The following is a 26,495-nucleotide window of genomic DNA, read 5'->3' as shown; positions in this document are numbered from 1 at the left end:
TGTATCTCTTCCTGCTCGGCATAAACCTCTCACTGCGTACTGTCTGAGCCCGTTTCACCTGTTATACTGATCTTTTCTACGTCTGCGCTAATAGTATTCATTCTGACCACTACCTCCGCAACTTCATCCCTGTGTTTATTTAGCGCCACTTCCTGCCGTGTGACTTGAGCTTCCACGCTTTCTAATGCCCCTTGTTTATCTGCAAGTAAGTCCTCCACTATCTCTTTGATTCTCTCATCCGGCAACACATCCCTACGTTCTGTAATATCACTCTCTATTGCATTTATCCGTACCTCCAAATTATTGGCTTTTTCTTTCACGGCATCACATACTTGCTTCAACGCATCCAGATTCTTTTCCCCCTCATCTAAACGATTATTAACTGTGGACAGATTCATCATTGCCTCTTTATTTCCCCTATCCATCGTCTCCATTCTTTCCTTACTATCTTTATCCATCGCTTCCAATCTTTCCTTACTAACTTTATCCATCGCTTCCAATCTTTCCTTAGTCTCCCTATCTCTTTCCTTATTATCTTTATCTATTGCTTCCAATGTTTCCTTATTATCTCTAACCACCACTTCCAATCTTTCCTTATTATCTCTATCCATCCTCTGTAAAAACTGTAGTAGTACATTGTCATTTGCTACTTTCGACGCGCTCACCTCGTTCGCCTAAGAAGCAGTAGCTTCACTAAGGGTAACACTTTCACTGCATACCTGACCTAATCCTGGCTTGCCCGCGTCGTCGGGAAAAGCCCCCGATTGTGAACAAAGCCCGCCGCTTAAAGGATCACCTAGCCGCGGTCCACTGAACAATTCAGCCCCTTCTGAGTGTTTGCCGTTCTCGCTCATTAACCCAAGGTCGACACCTACTTCCTGCTGCACTGCTACGTTCACCCCAGAATCACTATTCTCCATGGTGACTACACTTTTCGACTGCGACCTAGTTACTACGCACATTACGCAAAAAAAAATTATATAACGATCTTCCAGCCTTGGACGACGTAGCAAGCGATTGAATAAAAAAAAATAAAAGATCCTCACCAATCCGGAAAGAAATTGCAAACAAATAAAATTTTACTTCTTAGCGCTATCACAATACATTCCATAAAAAAAATCTTAAAAGAAGAGAAATGAGAGGCACCCACATGCCTTGCTCATACTGTGGCATCAAGTAGTCAGGCCTGCAAGGTGAATGGTCTGCCAAGCGAGTGGATTCATTCTTATCTGTCGAGTAACATGAACTCTAGTACTCACAATAAAGTTACAAATTATCCTCCTGTATGAATAATGCGCAACGGAAAGGCTCATCTGACTATCAGCAATTTACAGGACTCTGACTGCTCACTACGCACTGGCAATACCACATTTTCTTTTTTTATTTAACGGCTTTTATCAACACGTGGCCATCGCACTGAATATGAGTGGCGCACACATTATAAATTCTGGATATCATGACAACATACAGTTCGAAGGAAAAGGCCACCAATCTTTTTCTTTTCACTATCTTATTTATTCCGATAAATTCTATAGCCTAAACACACAAATTCTATAACCTACAACAATGACACATGAGAAATTCCCCCCACAGGGCATGGCTTTACATTGGTGATTCTCTATCTTATGGTCTCGTAATTATTCAACGCTACAGTGCACTTTCTGGATAGGATGGTGGATCTTTTTGCTATATCTCACACTTCGACTCTAAGAACCATCATCACGAAACTTTCCTCCAGACCGAGCGGTACAAAAGGAACACGCATAACCCACTACCTCTGCAACTACCTAGCTACTCTCCCATGCAAACCACACATACCCAAATTACATGACATACACCACACTACAACATGGAATACAACACAATAAATAGTCACAACACTATCACTTTCAGCTTTCCCACTTCAATTAGTATTTATCCCAGTTTCACACGACACTGCCCCACTTCCTAATTCTTCTTTCCTACTATGAACTCTGGAGATATATGCACGTCTTCCTGTGCAATGCAAGCCAAGTGGCGTTGCTGGATAGACGGCTGACTCACCTTGCTTCTCTCTCAGAGTATTATAGTTTGAATCAAGCGTCACACGGAAACATAACATGCAAAGTAATATTAAGAGCATATTCCTCACACACGCGAGTCCTCAACTAATACGATGGACGAGTACTTCTCTTTATCCTTTGTCTCATACACAGATTGAGACTCACACAGTACTCACCACATGGAAGTACCCGTCTCTAATTTCAAGTCCTGCACACGCCATTCCTTAAATATTTCTACTTATAGTACACACGCTAGTAATTCAGCTTAACTTAAGCACAAGGAAGTATTTCAACTTATTGGTTCACTTGGTTTCATTGTGACCGTTGGTCACTTCCGAAGATTACTACAATCCCATTAATATTACCTGCCTGACATTTAATTCTCCCCACAAAAGTTCCTGAAATAGAGAAATTATTATTTCAAACTACTCTTATATATTCCACATGCATACCATGTCTCCACTCTTTTTTCTTTACGGTTAGCAGACGACCATACATTCATTCATTTCACAGATCTCACCAAACTGGATGTAGGGATCTATTTTGTGGGAGTGCACATGTGATCAATTAAATAAACAAATTGTCATTCTTTCGCACACTGGTATCCGGCTTCGCTGTATTAATTGAAATTGAGTTATTATTAGAAAAAATATGTTGTTCTGACAAGAATAATGAAGTATGTTGTACCTATTTTCAATGTCGGGCGGTACTGTACCCTTTTAAACAAAATAGCCACGAAGAAGAGGAGAAGTCAGCCAACCTTCTTTATTTCATCTCAGCTTGCCTTTGCGACAACCCTTTAGTGCCCTATGATTCTGAGAGTGAGAGATAATAAGGCGCTTCAATTTATACACCTTGCAAAATTTCCTCCGAAAAGGAGGATCCATCAGTCACTGGGCAGCCTTAAATCCAGGTGCTTATTTTTCTTATATAGAAAATAAGGCAAGGTTAGTAATTCGTTTCCCAATAAGCCCTTACATTAAGGTTGAAAACCTGCTCCGCAGTATAACCTTTTTCTGTCAGTTTCTTTGAACCTCTTTTCAAAATCCTCTCCACTAACTTCATCTGCTGCAGCTGCCTCTCCTACCTTTTTAATTTTGTGGAAGTCAAAACGCCGCCTCAAGCGACCAGTCGATCCTGAGGTTGGTGAGAGAGGTGCTGGATCGTCCTCTCATTTAGTTAAATCTAGGGACAAGCTCTTGGACTTTGTTTTAATAGCAGCTTTAGAGAGAGGCACGTGCTATTGGTCGCAGTGCATAGTCAAAATGGCTTAGAATTTATTCCATTCTTCCCATTTCCTATGGACGAGATTTGTTCACTATAGGCGCACTTAAAGAAGAAAAATGGTTCAAATGGCTCTGAGCACTATGGGACTTAACATCTCTGGTCATCAGTTCCCTAGAACTTAGAACTACTTAAACATATCCAACCTAAGGACATCACACACATCCATGCCCGAGGCAGGATTCGAACCTGCGACCGTAGCAGTCGCGCGGTTCCGGACTGAAGCGCCTAGAACCGCTTGGCCACCGCGGCTGGCACTTAAAGAAGATTAAGATTTCATGAGTAGTTCTTAAAATTAATTCACTAAGTCACAAAGCACGCTGAATGTCAACAATACGCTCAAATTTCTCATAGCGATCCAGAACACATAAATTTGTTTCCAGTGAATGAGACATTTCTTTCCTTTTACCCGATACCTTAAATTGAGGCCCTTTCAAGTGCAGCTTCACATCTCTGCTTACCTGAAATGATGATTTACGTTTCGATCTGCAAGACAGAAGATGCTCTAGTGCATTACTGCTTCCGCACAGTGTTAATAAATGGCAGCATTTGGCCTAAAGCTAAAATTGCGTACGGATAAGGAACCATCGTATAACGGGATAAAACTCTACTTTCTTCTATTTTCTTTCATCATTAAATGCTTCTTCAGGATCGATTGTTTAAAAATTGCAGTTTCATATCTTGAGACGTAGCAAAAGCGTTCGTGTGAGCAGCGATACGTATGAATTCACTTATGGACAAAGAATTTACGCTCTGTTTGAACAAATGTTTGAAGCTTACGCAATTCAGGTCACCCAAGTTGTTATTGTTGTAGTAGTAGTAGTAGTTGTTGTCGTTGTTGTGGTCGTCAGTCTGGAGACTGGTTTGAGGCAGCTGTCGATGCTGTTCTATCCTGTGCAAACCTCTTCTTCTCTTGGCCTCCGTCTAAAACCTTGGCCCCCACTCTTCCATTCAGTACTAAATTGGTCATCTCTTATTGTCTCAGAACGTATCCTGTCAAACAACCCTTCTTTTAATGAAGTTCTGCCACAAATTAATTTTCTCCCTGATTCTATTCAATAAAGCATCAATTAGTTACATGACCTACCTATCTAATCTTCAACAGTCTTCTGTAGCACCATATACCAAACATTTCTATTCTATAGTTGTCTGAACTGTTTATTGCCCACGTTTCATTTCCGTACAGGCTACACTCCACACAAATACCCCCAGAAAAAACTTCCTAGCAGTTAAATCCATATTCGACGTTAAAAAACTTCTTTCCTTCAGTAACACTTTTTTTTGCCATATCCATTCTAAGTTTTATATTCTGTCTACTTCAGCTAACATCAGTTATTTTACTGCTCAGGTAACAAAACCCATCTACTAATTTTATAATTTTGTTTCCTTACGTGACTCCCTGCACATCCCCAGAGGCGCTCCTCCGCTGAGTCTTGCTGACTCAAGGACAGAGGAGTTTTTTGGACCACGACCTTACATCCTGAAAGGTTGATCAGCAGCTAAAATCTACAAACGTGTCTCATTCCCTTCTCAACCACTGCTCCCCACGACTGTTATAACTGATGTCTGGTTTCTGTAGAAGTTGTAAATAGCTTACCGCTCCCTGTGCTCTACCCCTGCTGCCTTCAGAATTTCTGAGAGTGTACCCTAGTCAAAAGCTTTCTCGAAGTCTATAAATGCTTTAAACTCAGGGTTGCCTTTCATTAACCGATTTTCTAACAGAAATCGTAGTGTGGTTCGACATTTCTCCAGAATCCAAACTGATCTTCCCGGAAGTCGGCTTCTACGTTTCTCCATTCTTTTACAGATAATTCGTGTTAGTATTTTGCAGCTATGGAAACACCGATAGTTCTGTAAGATTCACATCTGTCAGCAACTAGTTTTTTGACATTGTAGTGATTACATTATTCTTGAAGTCTGAGGGTATTTCACCTATCTCATAGGTCTTGCATACCATTCAGAGTAGTTTAGCCACGGTTGGCTCTTCCAAGGATTTGAGTAGCTCTAACGGAATGTCTCGTATTCTAGGACCTTGTTTCGCTCAGTTGTGTCAGTACTCTGTCTCATTCATTTCACAATGTCATATCTCCCATCTTATCTTCGTCTACGTCATCTTCCCTTTATACCGGGTGGCTATAATTAAAGTGCAGCTACTCATTGAATTCCAGCATTGGCTGTAATTTATCACATGGCCGCGAAACTTGGTAGAAAAAAAATATTAATTCCAAGTTTGGCCAACAGGTGCAAATCTGACGCTGTACTCTGAACGACTGTATGACATCTGTGCTGTCATTTGACAAGTCATAATGTGGGCGATCACTATGGGCATCGAGAACGGAGACCATATGCTGCTAGTGAACCTGTTTCATACTAACGGCAGGCGGCAACTACAGTGCTGCAGTGAGAGAGTATCGCCAAATGAAAGGTCTGAGGAGAGGCCCGATGCCGTTAAATGTTTTAAACAAGATGATAATGAAATTCAAAAACACAGGTGGACTATGTGTAACTCCTGGACGAGGACAGTATACCCGTAGGACTTAGTAACAAAGTTGGGCTCTGCGCTAACTGGTCATCTAGCACATGCCGCGGGTAGTGTTAGTGCTCGTGCAGTCGTTGTCTGTCCCATGGTCAACAGTATGGAAATTTTTCGGTCCATTTTACGTTGGTACCCGTACAGCATTCAGACGGTGCACCAACTATAGCCCCATGATCCGTATCAAAGTTCTGAATTTGCTCTTCGGTTTCTGGCACTAATCGAAGTTCATGACATGTGGCGCGCAATACTCTATGAAGTGACAAAGCACATTTTACTCTACAGGGCGCAGTGAACACTCAGAACTACCAGCTCTGAGGTACTATTTAGCCGAGTGTCGTTATCGAAGCGTCATTACACTCGCCTTATATGACTGTGGTGTTTCTCGATCTTTTCTTCTTTGAAAAAAAAGAAATACAACATAAGAACGTGTCAGGTGTACCGTGACGTCTGCACGTTATCGACACCTTGTACAGCATGTGGTTGCTACTTTGGAAGAGCAAACCTGTGTGGAAATCACTGTTTTCAAGCAAGATGTGGCAACACCTCACGTCGCTCCCGCCGTGAAAGATGTGCTTGATGCAATCTTCCACGACCGTGCTTTCTTCAAAGGTTTCCCAGATGCATGGACGCCGAGATCTATTGATCTGAACCCATGTGACTCCTGGCACTGGGATATCTAAAAGAAGACGTTTACCAGGGACACGTTCACCCTCTACCAGATCTGTAGGATAATACACAGAAACAAGTTGCTCAGATTCCACCGGAAATGCTACGAGCCATTGTTGATCACGTCAGTTTACAGATGCAGCATCCCTTAACGTCTCCGCTTCTCGTATAACCAAAGTGCGTAAGTGACGGTTTATAATAAAATCGTCATTGCGCCTTTCTCACTTGTTTGACTTTTTGTGTCCACGTCCCATTGCTCTTTCGTTACATTTCTAAGTCTTTCTTGCATTCACAGCACTAGATTTGCACCCGGTGGCCAGATTTGGAATTACTTTCTTTTTTCTTTCCAACGTGAATCGGTATCTCGTTAACACATAAGAATATCTACCAAGTTTCGTGCAGTACGATAATTACTGCCCGCATTGGACCCCTGTGAATAGCTGTGCTTTAATTATAGCCATCCGGTAGAGTCCTGCCTTGAAGTTTATTTCTGCTGTATAGCACGTCTATATACACTCCTGGAAATTGAAATAAGAACACCGTGAATTCATTGTCCCAGGAAGGGGAAACTTTATTGACACATTCCTGGGGTCAGATACATCACATGATCACACTGACAGAACCACAGCCACATAGACACAGGCAACAGAGCATGCACAATGTCGGCACTAGTACATTGTATATCCACCTTTCGCAGCAATGCAGGCTGCTATTCTCCCATGGAGACGATCGTAGAGATGCTGGATGTAGTCCTGTGGAACGGCTTGCCATGCCATTTCCACCTGGCGCCTCAGTTGGACCAGCGTTCGTGCTGGACGTGCAGACCGTGTGAGACGACGCTTCATCCAGTCCCAAACATGCTCAATGGGGGACAGATCCGGAGATCTTGCTGGCCAGGGTAGTTGACTTACACCTTCTAGAGCACGTTGGGTGGCACGGGATACATGCGGACGTGCATTGTCCTGTTGGAACAGCAAGTTCCCTTGCCGGTCTAGGAATGGTAGAACGATGGGTTCGATGACGGTTTGGATGTACCGTGCACTATTCAGTGTCCCCTCGACGATCACCAGTGGTGTACGGCCAGTGTAGGAGATCGCTCCCCACACCATGATGCCGGGTGTTGGCCCTGTGTGCCTCGGTCGTATGCAGTCCTGATTGTGGCGCTCACCTGCACGGCGCCAAACACGCATACGACCATCATTGGCACCAAGGCAGAAGCGACTCTCATCGCTGAAGACGACACGTCTCCATTCGTCCCTCCATTCACGCCTGTCGCGACACCACTGGAGGCGGGCTGCACGATGTTGGGGCGTGAGCGGAAGACGGCCTAACGGTGTGCGGGACCGTAGCCCAGCTTCATGGAGACGGTTGCGAATGGTCCTCGCCGATACCCCAGGAGCAACAGTGTCCCTAATTTGCTGGGAAGTGGCGGTGCGGTCCCCTACGGCACTGCGTAGGATCCTACGGTCTTGGCGTGCATCCGTGCGTCGCTGCGGTCCGGTCCCAGGTCGACGGGCACGTGCACCTTCCGCCGACCACTGGCGACAACATCGATGTACTGTGGAGACCTCACGCCCCACGTGTTGAGCAATTCGGCGGTACGTCCACGCGGCCTCCCGCATGCCCACTATACGCCCTCGCTCAAAGTCCGTCAACTGCACATACGGTTCACGTCCACGCTGTCGCGGCATGCTACCAGTGTTAAAGACTGCGATGGAGCTCCGTATGCCACGGCAAACTGGCTGACACTGACGGCGGCGGTGCACAAACGCTGCGCAGCTAGCGCCATTCGACGGCCAACACCGCGGTTCCTGGTGTGTCCGCTGTGCCGTGCGTGTGATCATTGCTTGTACAGCCCTCTCGCAGTGTCCGGAGCAAGTATGGTGGGTCTGACACACCGGTGTCAATGTGTTCTTTTTTCCATTTCCAGGAATGTACTTCTTCCACATTTCTGCTTTCCGTTTTTTACTGAGTACCGGATTTCCATCTGAGTCACTCCTGTTTAGCCATTTTGCACTTCATGTTAGTCCTTTTTGTAGACGTTTATATTTCCTCCCTCAGCTTCAATTGTTGCAATTATCTGTTTCCTTTCGTACGTTAAGGAAGGTAGGCACTAGGTTTCAGTGAATTGGTTTCTCTGTGCCTGGTTGGGCTAGTGCCACGAGCGACCAGAACTGCCACTTGCTGATCAAAGACACCGCAGACTCTTGGAAACGACCAACTTAAACATTGATGCAAGCAGGTTCTGCGAGCAGCATGGAGAGCTAACGGTTATTCCACAGGGTAGCCAACAAACATTGTTCACCAAATACTGTCGCAGCAGATCACAGGAAAGAGTTAACTGGAGCAATACACTAATAAGTTTTAAAAGATACTAATAGTAACTTCCTTTAGACGAAATCTGACTGAGGCAAGATAACCAGAATTTAATAATATAAGTAAATGTTAAAAAGTAACAGCGACGGTAGACAGTACGGGGAGAGGGGCTGGGATGCACGCCTTGTGTTTGCCTGGCGCTTCGTAAGAAGTGCTGTCCTAGCAGGACTTGCCATCTGCCCAGGATTCTCTCCCATATCCCGGGGAGTCGTGATAAAGTTCACAGCTAGGCAAGGTAAGTTACGGTGTGACCTCAATGGGTTCGGTGGAGTGAAGAAGACGGAACAGTATACCGCCTTCTAGCGGTGTTGCAATTCGTTTTCCGCCAGTTATCTCTGTGTGTGTAGGCCGAGGGCAGCCTAGATACACGACCCAATCACATTGGTGTCACGGCCGTCTATGTTTGACCTGTGATAACCACTCACAGGTGAGACGTGAGACACACGCTAACGGATAGTTCAACTCAATAAAGACCAGCTAATAATTACCAATCAAACACAAACTCCAACTTATAATTTGCAACAGATGCTATTTAGCATTTGCATGACAACAGCAAACTGCTGTTACCCCATATTTGCTCTAGAATTTGAAACATTACTGAACATACAAAATGTCTACAGGCATCAAAGCCCACACCAAACAATAAATAATTCAAACTGTCGTTACAGAGATCATAAGATCCATACATACAATAAATGGTTTACTAAGAAAAACTTCCACAGAAGCAGGACACCTTTTAAGATATAACAGCAGAAACAATTCGCACTTTCCAATTCAGATTAAGACAATAAAAACGCAGTACAATAAAAGGAATCTTTCAGGTATTTCAAAATTTCAGCGATAAGTAATAGCACATACAGGGTGTTTCAAAAATGACCGGTATATTTGAAACGGCAATAAAAGCTAAACGAGCAGCGATAGAAATACACCGTTTGTTGCAATATGCTTGGGACAACAGTACATTTTCAGGCGGACAAACTTTCTAAATTACAGTAGTTACAATTTTCAACAACAGATGGCGCTGCAAGTGATGTGAAAGATATAGAAGACAACGCAGTCTGTGGGTGCGCCATTCTGTATGTCGTCTTTCTGCTGTAAGCGTGCGCTGTTCACAACGTGCAAGTGTGCTGTAGACAACATGGTTTATTCCTTAGAACAGAGGATTTTTCTGGTGTTGGAATTCCACCGCCTAGAACACAGTGTTGTTGCAACAAGACGAAGTTTTCAACGGCGGTTTAATGTAACCAAAGGACCGAAAACCGATACAATAAAGGATCTGTTTGAAACATTTCAACGGACTGGGAACGTGACGGATGAACGTGCTGGAAAGGTAGGGCGACCGCGTACGGCAACCACAGAGGGCAACGCGCAGCTAGTGCAGCAGGTGATCCAACAGCGGCCTTGGGTTTCCGTTCGCCGTGTTGCAGCTGCGGTCCAAATGACGCCAACGTCCACGTATCGTCTCATGCGCCAGAGTTTACACCTCTATCCATACAAAATTCAAACGCGGCAACCCCTCAGCGCCGCTACCATTGCTGCATGAGAGACATTCGCTAACGATATAGTGCACAGGATTGATGACGGCGATATGCATGTGGGCAGCATTTGGTTTACTGACGAAGCTTATTTTTACCTGGACGGCTTCGTCAATAAACAGAACTGGCGCATATGGGGAACCGAAAAGCCCCATGTTGCAGTCCCATCGTCCCTGCATCCTCAAAAATTACTGGTCTGGGCCGCCATTTCTTCCAAAGGAATCATTGGCCCATTTTTCAGATCCGAAACGATTACTGCATCACGCTATCTGGACATTCTTCGTGAATTTGTGGCGGTACAAACTGCCTTAGATGACACTGCGAACACCTCGTGGTTTATGCAAGATGGTGCCCGGCCACATCGCACGGCCAATGTCTTTAATTTCCTGAATGAATATTTTGATGATCGTGTGATTGCTTTGGGCTATCCGAAACATACAGGAGGCGGCGTGGATTGGCCTCCCTATTCGCCAGACATGGACCCCTGTGACTTCTTTCTGTGGGGACACTTGAAAGACCAGGTGTACCGCCAGAATCCAGAAACAATTGAACAGATGAAGCAGTACATCTCATCTGCATGTGAAGTCATTCCGCCAGACACGTTGTAAAAGGTTTCGGGTAATTTCATTCAGAGACTACGCCATATTATTGCTACGCATGGTGGATATGTGGAAAATATCGTACTATAGAGTTTCCCAGACCGCAGCGCCATCTGTTGTTGAAAATTGCAACTACTGTAATTTCGAAAGTTGGTCTGCCTGAAAATGTACTGTTGTCCCAAGCATATTGCAACAAACGGTGTATTTCTATCACTGCTCGTTTAGTTTTTATTGCCGTTTCAAATATACCGGTCATTTTTGAAACACCCTGTAAGAAGTGCGTGAAAACTGCAACTCAGATCGAGCCTTAATGAAAGGTGAAAGGAAAGGTGGAGAAGGAAAGACGGATGCCTCGGCGTCAACAGGAACAAATAATAACATACTCAGTTTAAATTCGCCGAAGAACTGGTGTCTACTCATAAACACAGCGACTGTGCTACTAGTTACAATTCAAACTGGTCGCCACCAAGGTGTTGTCCACCAGTTAAACAACCAGGTACAACAGACGACGCTCATCGCTGATTATACCACTGAAACAACATAAAGCCACACAGCAACTGGGTTGTACCTAGAGTAACACAGTCAAAAAAATGGGGTCAAATGTCTCTGAGCACTATAGGACTTAACATCTATGGTCATCAGTCCCCTAGAACTTAGAACTACTTAAACCTAACTAACCTAAGGACATCACACAACACCCAGTCATCACGAGGCAGAGAAAATCCCTGACCCCGCCAGGAATCGAACCCGGGAACCCGGGCGTGGGAAGCGAGAACGCTACCGCACGACCACGAGCTGCGGAGTAACACAGTCCTCAAAACATTAGGAAAATGTCAAAAGAGGAATAGAATTACTCTTTGCAGGAAAATTAACTCTCTTTCAATCACTGTCTACAGCGACAGTTCACCCTCTCTTTACACAGGAACCACAATACATAAAAATTCACCATCAGAACACTGCAGAATGTATAGTAACCAGAACACATACTCTGTCTTATCATTCTAAATAATAATTAAATACCAGGAGGAAAAAATGTCATAAATCTCTTAATTTTACACAGAAAGCCACTACAGGTGGATTACACTTAATAGCAAAAGAAAGAAAGAAGAGACAGAAAAGCAAGGTTGTAGTTATTTCGGAGTGCAAAGGCACCCACTTAGAAATACACACTTTGCCAATGTCACAAGTGGGTCTAAAACAGCCAAACCACTATTCAATAAGTTGTGAGTAGTAGAACAACAGGGGCATCACCCCACTTTCCATTGTTGCAAAATTTATTCAAGATGGTGGATCCAAGATGGCGATGTTAGATATGGCAACATCACCATGACGTCATGGTAGGAAGTTCGAATTACGGCATGAAAATAGGTCAATTGGGCTACCTCCACTAACTTAACCCCTCCCCACCCCCTTCCCCCAGAAAATAGCGGGTGTTCAAATTCCATCAGGACAATGCAACACACCGTGGATATCACCACTAACCTAAGAAAATAGCAGGGATCAATAGGAACGCTTAACCCAGTCATGTGTTGGACTTCAGGCAGTAGGAGTGCCATATCTGGTAACATCAATGGAGGGAATATAAGGCAGCCTCAGCAACTCCGTGACCTCAGCATCAACAGCAGTCGCAATCCAACAGGATCCTGCAGAACAGGAAGAAATGGAAAAGTACGTATCCCATATAACATCTTTCTATGTGGTTAGCATTATTATTATTATTATTATTATTATTATTATTATATTATTATTATTACTATTATTGGTTGTTTTCACGTCCTGGTCTTTATGTAATGCTTCCTTGTCTTCGTTCAGCAGTAGCCCTTGATGCATCCAATCCTGCAGGGTCGAGCACCAACATTCCGACATCTGCCGTGTCTGGACCTGAAGCAACCTCAGCAGCCATCTTGTTGTGACCTGCACTGACCTCTGGACCTGTGGCAGCAACAAACTCCAGCATGTCTGAACCTGCAGCGACCATGTGGGATCCTGTAGCGCACATAGCCCACTTGGAGCAGGACAAGTAGCTGTTGCTGTCTGTCCCACTCATCGACTTGCGTGATGAGGACACACGATCTGCTCCCAAGACATCGAACACTGCTGGTGGTCCCAAACAACAGCAAGATGGAAGACAGTACTGGTCACTAACATACGACCCATGGAAGCAGAACATCCCTGTGGTAGTGCAGCCACAGAGTGCAGATGCTGTAGATAAGAAGGCATCAAGTGTACCGATGCTTTTCAGTTCCACATACAATTTAACTCCCAGTGGAACAAAACATGTAAACGTTGGTATAGAACCACATCGTGTCTGGGGCTTGTATTCGAGAATAGAAATTGAAAATGCATCCAAGGGTGTTAAAATGCCAATTTCCGAGTTTGACTGGGATGAAATATGTCGTGCAGAGTGCTACATCAAACAACAGATGACTACAGAGTATTATCCAACTCGTTCTCCCCCAGACATTCGCCTTACTGGTGTGACACTATCTATTATAACAGTGTATGATGGCTGTGCACTATGTGTGAAATCGGGTGACAACTGTTTATCTCAGGCAAGCCTCAGTTATGAAGTTATATGTTCTGGATACTACGTCTTGCTTTGGAGAGACTGAATCGTTGGTGGCCAAGCATAGACTCTGCATACAATGTTGTTGTAAACTTCCTACGTGTGCATAGTGTACATGTTGATGATTTGAAGCAGTACCTGTTTACACATGAACGCTGAACCGAAAGAGAAACAGATTAACTATGTGTTTGAAATACTTGTGTACTGTGATGCATCCATTGGCTTGAGAAGATGCGTGCAGAATTTATTGCATGTCAAAAAGCTTTGTTTGGGAAATACTGCATGGGTGTGAAGAAGAAGATACAGAATGAGTCTGATGCTTTCCTTGAAATACTACATCTTATGTATTATATTTAAATAAATAAATAATGTATGTATATATAATCTCAAGCTGTGTTTGTGTTTTATTTCATACCTCTCTCATTATAGTCAAAGTACTACGCTTATTAATATCCTTATTTTTAATGCTACACCAGTTATTGACATAATGACTGATCAAGTTACTCTTCTTGGTTCTCTGTGTAGCCAGTATAGCTCAGTCGGTTAAGTGATGGAGAAATAGTGGCTACACATACTATTACTGTCCCTTCAAGTGTATCTTTCTATGTATGTCAACTACTTGTCAGTACCTGGCGTAGTTAATATCATGGCAGGGTGGGTGACACATCCTCATCACAAGTACTTTGTTGTCGGTGAATGGTCCTGTGAAGATGCAAAAGAAGACCTGAAGAAGAAGAAGAAGAAGAACGGAATTCTCCTTCCTGATAATATACGAGCAATTATTGTAAGTCCATCTAATTGTGGCAAGACTAATGTCCTCACGACGCTGCCAAGACATTTAGATGGAGTCCGATATGAACATGTTTGTGTGTTCTCAAAAACACTGTTTCAGCCCTACTATCGGCTATTACAGGGGATACTGTGTTAGGTAGATAGTGTAATATACACGACATTCAGTGAAAGTGGTGATATTCCCCCACTTGAAAATCTAACACAAACACTGTCTTCATATTTGACGATGTTGCTGTGGAGAACCAAGACCAAATCCGAAAATATTTCAGTATCGGCCGTCATATGGGAGCTGATGTATTTTATCTAAGGCAGACATATTCCAGAATCCCAAAACAGTTGTTTAGGGATAATGCAGACCTCATTATAGCTTTCAAATCAGACAATTTGAATTTCAAACACATTTATCAGGCACATGTAGGGACTGACATGTCGTTCAATGATTTTGTAAAGATATGTTCTGATTGCTGAAATCGTTCACAATATGGGTTTGTTGTTATTGATAAAAGAAGAAAACTGCGTGATGGTAGATACAGGCGAAACTTTCAAGAGTTTCTGCATATACAGCACGGTAAGAGAGGTTAGTACATCAGTATACGCTGCACCATGAACAAATTCGCGCGCATGTCTATCTCTCAACCCGAGAGAATGGGTGTACAAAGGCAGAATATTAACTTGTACATGGAAACGAAAATTCAGGCTTTTGTGCATAAAGTTGTGGGTATACGCAGGGATCTAGAGACGTATTACCAGACTCTTCTGAGAATGGTGAATGCGTTAAATGAGTTAGTTAATGAAGTCGGTAAGAAAGTAACCAACATAACCGAAAAGGTCAAGGCTATTGAGGAGATAATAGATGTAGTGTTCCTTGTTGTTGAGAAGGCAGGCACATAGTAGGAGGAAGAAGAAGAGCGGATGCATAGAGGCTCACGCTGCGAAGGTCTCTGATTAGTATACACCGAGATATCAACGAAACAGAAAGTGATTCAAGCGCGGAAAGCAATTCGAGAAAAAATACGATTTCTGAGGTTACGGAATATGGATCGACAGCAACCACTATGAGAGACCCTTAAGCCGGTTACTGAACCTCTCAGACAGCTCCCGTCACACGCCTGGTCAGATAGATAGAACATTCGGCGTTAGCATGGGAACACCGTATATGTTGGGCATGCATCCTATAACTGTAATTGATGACACGATACAGATTGGTGATAGCCGGTTTGAGAAAACACCTGTCTTAATGGATCTTATTTTCCTGAGACCTACCAAAAAACCTATGAATTATTCAGTTAATGATAGGGAAACGTACCGCGAAATACTGCACATGACTAGTGTACATCAGATCGCAAAAAGAGAGATGGGGCCCCTCCACGCCCGCACCAACGTGGTGACCAAACCAAAAGTTCTACTGTAACCTCCGTAAACGTGTTAGTTATCTAGTAAGTGTATCACAGGATGCTTGGCTGTGATGTTGTCCGTGCGTCTGGGTAAGGCTACGCATTAACACGGTCCATCAGGTGATAGATAGTGGACGACATCAGATCGCGAAAAGCCTGATCAACAAGAAATATAAAACCATTATAACATTGATACTTGATGTCGAAAACAACGGAAACAACAGCTGCAACAGCGGTGGCGGTATTGACCTGAAGCATAAAGCAGTGAACAATCGAATCTCGCAGTATATATATTATGACGACCCCAACGAGCTAACAGATCGAGTACGGCTGCTCATGGCATCAGATGCTGCAGGTAATACAGCTCATTCGAATGAAGGTGTTTCAATAATCTCTGAGCTCAGAAAGAGAGGTTTCATCGAATAAGTATGGAGACAGTAGTAGAAAAGCACAAACAAGCATGCAAGACGGATCCTCGTAGGCATGTTATGATTAATGGTTTTTATAACTTACGGCAAGCTGATTTTATAGGTATGAGGGAATATTCACAAGAGAAAGTGAATTCAAGTACATTTTAACGGTTATTGATTCGTACTCCAAATTGCCTGGTCATTACCTATTAAAACAAAAACAGGTAGAAATGTCGAGGATATTTTTGAGCGCGTGATACAGACAGGGAGGAATCGATGCCCAGACAACCTCCAAACCGATCACGGCAGAGAGTTTCACAATAGGTATTTCAAGACACTGATGGTACGAAATACATCACTACTCAACATTCGCTCACCTGAAGGAAAGTATCATGGAGCATCTAACAGTTCGATGCGGTTACCCTTGACGCTGTATCACAGACAGGAGCGCCTGCGATGGTGTACTCAACGACGAACCTGGATGCACGAATGTCGAAACGTCATTTTTTTCGGATGAATCCAGGTTCTGTTTACAGCATCATGATGGTCGCATTCGTGTTTGGCGACATCGCGGTGAACGCACATTGGAAGGGTGTATTCGTCATCGCCATACTGGCGTATCACCCGGCGTGGTGGTATGGGGTGCCATTGGTTACACGTCTCGGTCACCTCCTGTTCGCATTGACATTTCATATGTGTTACGACCCGTGGCTCTACCCTTCATTCGATCCCTGCGAAACCATACGTTTCAGCAGGTTAATGCACGACCGCATGTTGCAGGTCCTGTACAGGCCTTTCTGGATACAGAAAATGTTCGAATGCTTCCCTGGCCAGCACATTCTCCAGATCTCTCACCAACTGAAAACGTTTGGTCAATGGTGGCCGAGCAACTAGCTCGTCACAATATGCCATTCACTACTTTTGATGAACTGTGGTATCGTGTTGAAGCTGCATGGGCAGCTGTACCTGTACACGCCATATAAGCTCCATTTGACTCAATGCCCAAGCGTATCAAGGCCGTTATTACGGCCAGGGGTGGTTGTTCTGGGAACTGATTTCTCAGGATCTATGCACCCAAATTGCGTGAAAGTGTAATCACATGTCAGTTCTAGTATAATAAATTTGTCCAAAGAATACCCGTTTATCATCTGCATTTCTTTTTGGTGTAGCAATTTTAATTGCCAGTAGTGTACATCGTACAGGTCAACCTTTGTCTTTGGGAATCAAACGTTATCCAGGGGAACGGTAATTATTTGTTCTTGTATTCATGTCCCCTAAAGTCATGATTTATTTGTCATTTCGCTTAATATGCTTGTCCTTTTTTATGGTCAATGAAATCGTGCCATTTTTATAAAATATTAAATTCGTGTTGTGTGCATTAATATCCAGTCACAAATTGAGTACTATAGTGACATGGCCACTTTTTATTAGTTTTTATTAGCATTCAATTTTTTTAAGAGTCCGATAAAAGTGATAATCTCCAATGCAATAGCGACCACTATCAGAAGGCCGATTTAATTTAGCAGACGCATGGCTAGGCAGAGAAGTGATAGGCTTAAACATTAACGTGATTGCTCTCATGTTGTAAACTTGTAGTTAACTGTAATTTTTCAAATCAAACCTGAACTCTAATGTGGTATTTTAATCTCATCTACAAATTTTCGAGTCGTTTCCACAATTTGCCCTGCATCGTCAAATTTAGGCTTTGTGTGAAATTTTGTCATGTTACGTCTTCCAGTTTTAGTACTGTTTGAAGTTATGCAACCATCTACTGCACCCCTTGAAATTAATGCAATCTATGTCGCATGTCCCGCGCAATTGGTGTGCATAGCGTAGTAGGTCACTCTCATGAACATCCTGTAAATTGTACTGAGCATCCTTGAAGCGTGCCAGGACCAGTTTTTGTAACAAGTGCGCTTTGTTCTCCCTTGAGTGTCCGTAGTTTTTCGTATGCACTACATAGTCCTATTGCTGTTTTTTTTTGTTACTATGCTGCAGATGATCTTCCATGTGCTGAGCTATTGTTACGCCTTCTGCACCACTTGTTAGCAGCAGACACAGTGGCTGCGCCAAAGACTGAGACGGTGTGGAGTTTTACAATTATTTATTGAACTTTCTTTACAATTTCTCCGTCGTCGCCGCTGCTCAGGCCTTCGGATCCCTCTGACTGGCTACAATGCGCGCAACGCACGCCACTTGGTTGCCGCTCCTCAGGCCACCAGTGCTTCGCTGAAGCCAGGATGCCCTGTGGTTGAGATGAACTCGTCGCCGTGAGGTCAGCTGCCGATGCCTGCTGCACCCGCGGCTTGGAAGCTGTCAGTTGCGATGGCCGCGAGGTCCCGTCATGGACGGACCACACGCCGTGGGGCCGGGTTGCCGTGAAGTCTGGGCCTCAGCCCCTGGCGTCGCCTGCGACCAAGACCGCGCTGTGGAGAGTCCTGCTGGAAGTTCTTGCTGTAGTTAATCAGCCATGGTGCCGACCGAACTCGGCCAGACCTCCAGAGTTGAAGTTGACATCTGGCGGCGAACGGATGACTCCTGTGAGCTGGAACAGACTTCCGGAATCGTCACCTACCAAGGTTGGACATTCGGACACGGACCATGTCCGTCCTCTGATCCGAACTGCTTCCTAATGGCTTCTGTCTGTTACTGCCTGCGCCCCACTATTTATATCTGGCAGGAGGACGTTTTCACCCTCGGTGGTAGCTTCTTGTTTTTACTCCCACAGTATATTGCAGCGTAACTTAGCATGCTGGCCTGACTTCCCCTTACTCAGCACTCCCCAGACTTTGCTTGGCGCTCGGTCTGTGTGCGTCCTTGCGTCAGCCTGTTGGTAGACTGCTGCTGTCAGCAAGGCTATCTGTGCGTGATTATTTCGCAACGCCTCGGTTGCCAGTGTGCCTCCGTTTTGCCATTTTCCACTGCGTGAAGCAACGCTTACTACATGTGGCCGCAACACTGCCTGCTCCTAAAAATTAAATTCATCCCCGAATTTACCTTATATGTTAACTCTAGTTCTATCCTATATTCTACTTCCTCCCCATATACATCCAGGTTGCCCTTACTCATGCCCTACTGGTAATCTACTATACAGGAACCTCATGGAGCGGCCTTGCAGTAATATGCTAAATTCTCCATTTTAATAAGACATATACCACACCGATAAATACAATCAACATGGTAATAGTACTGGTTGAAATACCAATGGTCACTATGCTATGTTTCAACCTGATATTGTACTCCTCCACATGCCTTAATAATTGCTGCATTGAAATTTGAACTTCCTACGAATCTACTAGTTTTTCTATTGGTTGCAATAGTGTAGCACCCAAGGTGTTGTTAATATACGTCAAATTTTCTACTGGAGCGATGCTGAATGACGCATCTGGCCATTACAACGTCAGATGAGTATCGGTAACCTTGGTGACTCCCGTGACTCTCGCTAGTAAGCTGAAACGATCCTCTACTATCTCACAATTTGTTTTGTTGATTAGCAAATCACTGTCCCGTAATTCCATCTCCGTGGTTGCTGTCCAATTCTCATAACACTTGGCTGATATCCTCTGCGTAGCAAATACTGAATACAACCAATGCCTCCCAACTTGCTGAAAATGTGGCGTAGGCTTCATTATTATTCTCCGACACTCCGAAGCTTCTGCTTCTGCCCTAAATATCTGGATCTCATGGCCCCTTGCCCATGAAAACAATCCGTGATGGACAAATGGAAACTGACTCTGTTAGACATCTACTCAGCTCTAAACTCGATATGAGTATCCCCCTTCTTAGAAATTAATAAAACCTCTTGTGTCCTGAATTGTGCGCCGTTCCCAATGCGCTCCCATCTGACCAGATAAGGATGCACTGTTTAACAGTGATACTGTCTCCCCACACTAGTTACTGAAAATCTAATCTCTAGATCCGTTGTTACCTTAATCCTAGACATATGATAAAAAAAGTGACATGCTCGCTTCAATTTTCGGCATTACGTGCTCTACCCCCTCTGGAAACTCTCCCCCTGCCTGCTTCAGATTCCGTCTGAATTTTTCTGGTGACATCACCGTCACACTCACCTTCCCGTGCAATGCGTGATGTACTGCCTCTTGCAATTCATCCAGCCTCACTTGTGCATCACCAATGCTATTAATCAGTTCCCGCAGCTATTTAGCCATTTCCAGCTTCCTTTCCACTATATCCAATCGCGCTTGTACCTGTTCCAGATCCATATTCAATAATTTCTGTGTTTTTTCTTTACATGCTCGTAACCCTGTAGCCATCCCACGCACCACGCATGTCGCATTCAACAACTCTGAAACTGACGCCGGATCTCTGTTTTGTGTATATCCACTAACTTCCCTGTGCTTTCCTCCGTGGAATCGTGCTCACGACTTGGCGCAGTTGTTCCGTTATTTCCTTACGTGAACTATCCAAAGCCTCGTACTGTTCTTGCACGTCCTGTAATATTCTGTTCTTAGATGCAACCGTTTCCACACTCGATACCACCTCCTGTAGCTGCCGCATCTCGTTCCTTTCCTGCAGCCGAAGCATCCACTCGTGACTCATGAGGACCACATCCGGTTGTTTCCCGAACAACACCACACTTCGCAACGGCATATCCTGTACCTGGCCAGCTTGTATCAGCTGCCAGAGGACTACGCCCCATACTATCCACTTGTACCCCATCCTGCGTCACCTACAGAATGGAGTGAGAAGGAAAATACTCCCATCACTACTCCTTAATACGTATAAAATAACCCTAGTCCGTCCACAAAAGTAATGCACACATGATAAATACTGCTAACTACATATACCTCGAACGCTACTTATACTAAATAACCGATTTACTGTCTGCTTCTGGGGCTTCTTTTCGCTTTCTGCCAGAAGGAGAAGTACGTATACACGGATCTATAACCCCCTGGAACAGCTTAACTCTACTAACATGAACCACCGTTGTCTTGGTAGCCAATAATAATTTTACATTGACATGTGATGTCATTTCCACTACCTGGTACAGTCCCTGGAACTTGTTTGTGAACTTCTTGGTTCTCCCTTTTGGAACATACGGATTAGCTAGTAGCACCCATTGGCCTGCTCTATACTGTGGCAACTTCCTCGTTGTACCTCCCATCAGTTCTTGTCGTTCCAACGCTTTCGTGTTAGCTAGTCTAACTCTCTGCCTTACCTCCTTAATGGTTTTCGCAAATTGCCTTACATGCTTACCCTCCGCTCCCAGCCTTGGATGAAGCAAGTCAAAAGGTGATGGCATCTTCCGCCCATACACCGTACAGCGATAATCCTTTCGACGTATACATCTTACTATTATATGCACTGGTTATGAATTGCAAGTACACATCCCAGTCGATGTGTTGACTATTTACATAGTGACTCAACATCTTAGCGATCGTGCGATGCACTCTCTCCGTTCGTCTGTTTGCTTGCGGATGGAATGGACTAGTCCGTAGTTTCTTTACCTTCAGTAACTTACACAGTTGCTTCATCAGATCATACGTGAAATTAGTAGCTTGATCCGAGATTAAGGACAGAGGTATCCCATACCTGAGTAACCAACTACTAACTGAAGCTTGTGCCACCGTACTTGCTTTCTGATCTGGTAATGCGACCATGACTAAGTACCTAGAAAAGTGGTCAATCACTGTTAAGACATACTTATTCCCTGCTGCACTCCTATTACATGGGGCTAATACATCAATTCTGAAAGGTCTGTCTGCCTCTGGTAATCTTTGAAGCTGAATCATTTGATGGCTCAAGTTCGCACGCTATGCGCATGGCACACAATTCCTGACGTATTCGTCCACGTCTTGACGTCGTGTCCTCCACCAAAACTTTTCCAGCATCCGCCTATCCCTAGCTCTTCTCCTGCCGTGTCCTGAAAGAAAATGGTCATGCACCTGTTGCAAAACTTCAGATCTTAACGCTCCTGGTACGACGACGCGCAGGCCGCATTTCGTTGACCTGCAAAGTAACCCGTCCTGTATTAAGAACTGCGGTTGCTTTCTGAATAATTGGCAGTCACTATGTACGGCTTGTGCCCTTTTCCATTCATCTTCAGTCACCCCTGTTACTTGTAATACTGCCACTTTCTTGCTCAATGCCTCAGCATTGATATGTTTCACACCTGGCTTGTGTACCTTGGAAAACTTCAGATCTTAACGCTCCTGGTACGACGACGCGCAGGCCGCATTTCGTTGACCTGCAAAGTAACCCGTCCTGTATTAAGAACTGCGGTTGCTTTCTGAATAATTGGCAGTCACTATGTACGGCTTGTGCCCTTTTCCATTCATCTTCAGTCACCCCTGTTACTTGTAATACTGCCACTTTCTTGCTCAATGCCTCAGCATTGACATGTTTCACACCTGGCTTGTGTATTACCTCATAATCGAACTCACTGAGTTTCAGCGCCCACCTCACTAGCCTACTCGCTGGGTCTTTCAGACCTAATAACCATTTCAGAGCTGAATGATCCGTCACAACCTTAAACCTTCTACCCTACAGATAACATCGAAAGTAAGAAATCCCGTATATTACCGCTAACAATTCCTTCTCCGTCGTGGCGTAATTTTGTTCCGCCTTGTTAAGTTGACGAGATGCGAACTCAATCGGATGTTCTTTGCTATCAATTTCTTGCCCAAGTACAACCCCAAGAGCGTGATTGGACTCGTCACATTGTAGTATAAACTCTCTCGAAAAGTCTGGATCTGATGTCAGTATCCGTTTCAACTGTTGAAATGCTTTCTCGCACTCTGACGTCCACTTGAAGGTAACACCTTTTCTTTGCAACTTAGTAAGTGGCCTCGCTATTTCTGCGAACCCCTGTACGAATTTCCGATAATAGCTTGCAAGACCGACCGCAGTTGTTTAACCGTTTGCGGAACCAGAAAATCTCGTACTGCTGAAGTGAGACGAGGGTCTGTTCGTACCCTGTCCTGACTGATAACATGCCCGAGATAATTTACTTGTGCTTGCGCAAAATGGCATTAGTCCAAACTTAATGTTAGCTGTGCTGCCTCTACTCTTTTAAACACCTCTTCTAACCGTTCCACATGCTGCACTGTATCTCTTGAAAAAATTATTATGTCATCCAGATACAACATGCATTTTTTCGATTTAAACCCGCGAAAGACTCCATCCAACAACCTCTGAACTGTTGCTGGAACGTTTTTTAGTCCAAATGGCATTCTTTTATACTTTAAGTGAACACAATGCGTCATAATGCTGTTTTTGGCCTGACTTTCGGACATACTTCAATCTGGTGATAACCGCTTCGCAAATCCATAGTGGAGAAAAATTTTCACTGCCCTAGGTTGTCTAACGTTTTTGTGATTTTCGGAATCGGATATACGTCCGCCACTGTCCGTTCATTCAAATGTCTGTAATCGCAACAAAGGCGAAATTTTTTCGACCCGTCCAGTGTCTTCTTCGGAACTAGGACCACGCTACTAGACCAAGGACTATTACTGTGCTGGATTATCCCATCTTCCAGTTGTTGCTCTATTAATTGCTCTACTACTGGTGGTACTTGTTTCGGTAGTCTGTATGGCTTACGATACACTGGAGCGTGATTCCCTGTCGGAATACGATGCTGTGTTATCGGTTTAGCAGATAACGTACCCTGTGCTTCAAATAATGCTTTATACTTTAGTAATAATGCTTCCATACCCGAACGATAATTTCCTGTCAAATGATTTACCTTGTCACGAAGTGCACACGTGCTGATGGTTTGCTTTACATCATATTCTAGCCTCGAACTATCGATATCCTCTTCGTCCATTAACTCTACTGTGGGTATTACTGATCCCTTCGACAGATCGACATCATCCCGCCCGAAGCTATCTAAACTCACCGGAACCATAAACCGCCCGTTTATGTCCGTTACCCGTGATACACTCCTACGAATAATGCAATGCTTTTCGTCTAAAACCTCATTACTTGGTAGTGGCTCTACCAAGAATAACCCCTGCTGTGGCACATCGACATCCACCGGTACCCAGATCAACTTCCCTGTACCTGTTCGTACTTTGTCACGCGAAATCACCTTTAATGCACTTGTATGCAGTTTAGTTGGTATCACCTTATCTATCGGTGCACCTTGCAACTCTGAAACATTTACAATGGTTGTAGCCATTGAGAACAAGTTCCCATCGAGTTCCAGCGTCTGTTGCGAAAGGTGAATTTGGCGTGATGTTTAATCATAAAGTCCAACCCAAGTATCGCTGAAAATCCCTGTTAGACAGCTGACAACACCTCCATTGCCTCCCGGAACCACACGTTCCCTATCTTAAACCTGAGCTGTGCTGTCCCTAGTGCATCTAACTTTTTATCACCTACTGCGCGCAATCTATATCTCGGAGCTACCAATCCTTTCTTGCCACACTGACAACTGATACATGCGCTCCAATGTCCACTAAAACTCTTCGCCACTTATCTTTTATCCAAACCATCAAACTACAATCCGCCTCTTCGTGCACTCTCTGAGTACATCTTTTTCCTGGGAACGCCTTCCGGCGGCAGGAACACTCCCTTAAGTTTAACAGTTTCTTGGCTGCTGTATCATTAACCAGTTTCTTGGCTTTACACTGCCGTGCGTTATGCCCTATTTTATGACAATTGAAACACTGCAGTTCACGACATTGTCCCTTAAAATGACCTTGCTTCCCACAACGGTAACACTCTTAGCAAGACGAAAAAATTTTCTTGTCCTTGCGTCTTCTAGTGGCGCTATCCACTTCCTGAAAATGTGTAGCTACCCGCAATGCTGCTGCTAAGCCACTTGGATTTTCCATCCGTATCCGGCATGAAAAATCCAGCGAGACCCCTCGAAAAAATGCGTCTAAAATTCTATTCTCTCCTTCTTTCAATAGAACGTCATTTGTACTCGCCTCTTGCATTACCTCATACGTGCGCACATTCGTTCTCCTAATTCCGTCTGAAAATTCTTCTACCGTTTCACCCGTTTTTTTCATCATCCTCCCCAATTTTTCTCTAAAAAATCTGGCACTCTTTTGTTTCCTAACCCTTTGCAATAATCCCTCAGACCACTCTGTGAACGTAGTAGCATCCTTTAACCTTTCGTGGTATGCCACATAAGTTTTTGCGTCAACTACTAACCGTAACCACGCCATTTGCAAACACATTTCATCCGACCAGCCACACAGTCTAGCCATACTACGTACATCACCAATGAAAACATTCACATCCTCTGATGTTTTACCCGAGAAAGAAGGTTTCAAATTAACCACTGAACAATCTGCCACACCGGAAAAGACAGTACTCTTGCATTCTACACTATCGCTTCCCGAGCCTGATTGAGTATTTTGCAACAATTGTTGCTCCATCCTCTGCTTGTGCTGCTTTTGTAACTCATTTTCTACAATCAGTTTCTTAACATGCTATGTCAATGCGACTACAGCGTCACTTGTCCCAGTTGCACGTGTCTCTGGCATTTTCCGTGTGGTACACCTCACCTCACAAAAATAAAATTGTATTACACAGAAGTAAGTTAATTTCTAGCACATCTAATGGCAAGCCATCTAGATTTACCACATAGCCCCGTTACATGACCATAGAAGCCACACACATCACAAGTGCTTGGTACAAATTTATCGCAAGGAGCGATGTGACCTGTTAATCCACACACTACACATTTAGATGGTACAAAGTTAACGAGGCTATCATATCCGCGAAACTGCAACATGTCTACAGGACTGCTAGGCCTTTCAAATGACACTCTCACAATCCTTAACGTTACCCTCGACATGTCTAGCTACACAGAAAACATAGAGAGAAGGCGGTTGCTGGACTCACCCTATTCGGTGTTTCGCAGTTGCTCCGGGCGGTGCTAGTCAAAGTCGTGGCGTGGGTGCACCTGACACCACTTGTTGCGACTTCTGCACCACTTCTTAGGAGCAGACACAGTGGCTGCGCCAAAGACTGAGACCGCGTGGAGTTTTACTATTATTTATTGAAATTTCTTTACAATTTCACCCTCGTTGTCGCTGCTCAGCCCTGCGGATCCCTCCACCTGGCTGTTCCTGTGTAGATTCTCCGACAATGCACGCAACGCACACCGCTTGATCGTCAGTCGCGATGTCCGTGAGGTTCCGTCATGGACGGACCATGCGCTGTGGGGCTGGGTTGCCGTGAAGTCCGGGCGTCAGTCCCCGGCGCCGCCTGTGACCAAGACCGCGCTGCGGCCGGTCCTGCTTGAAGTTCTCGCTGTAGTTAGTCAGCCATGGTGCCGACCGAACTTGGCCTGACCCCCAGAGCTGAAGTTGACATCT

Source organism: Schistocerca cancellata, chromosome 8 (assembly GCF_023864275.1).
Source record: "Schistocerca cancellata isolate TAMUIC-IGC-003103 chromosome 8, iqSchCanc2.1, whole genome shotgun sequence".
Taxonomy (NCBI): domain Eukaryota; kingdom Metazoa; phylum Arthropoda; class Insecta; order Orthoptera; family Acrididae; genus Schistocerca; species Schistocerca cancellata.
The sequence above is the reverse complement of the archived record's forward strand: the minus strand, read 5'-3'. Positions refer to the sequence as shown.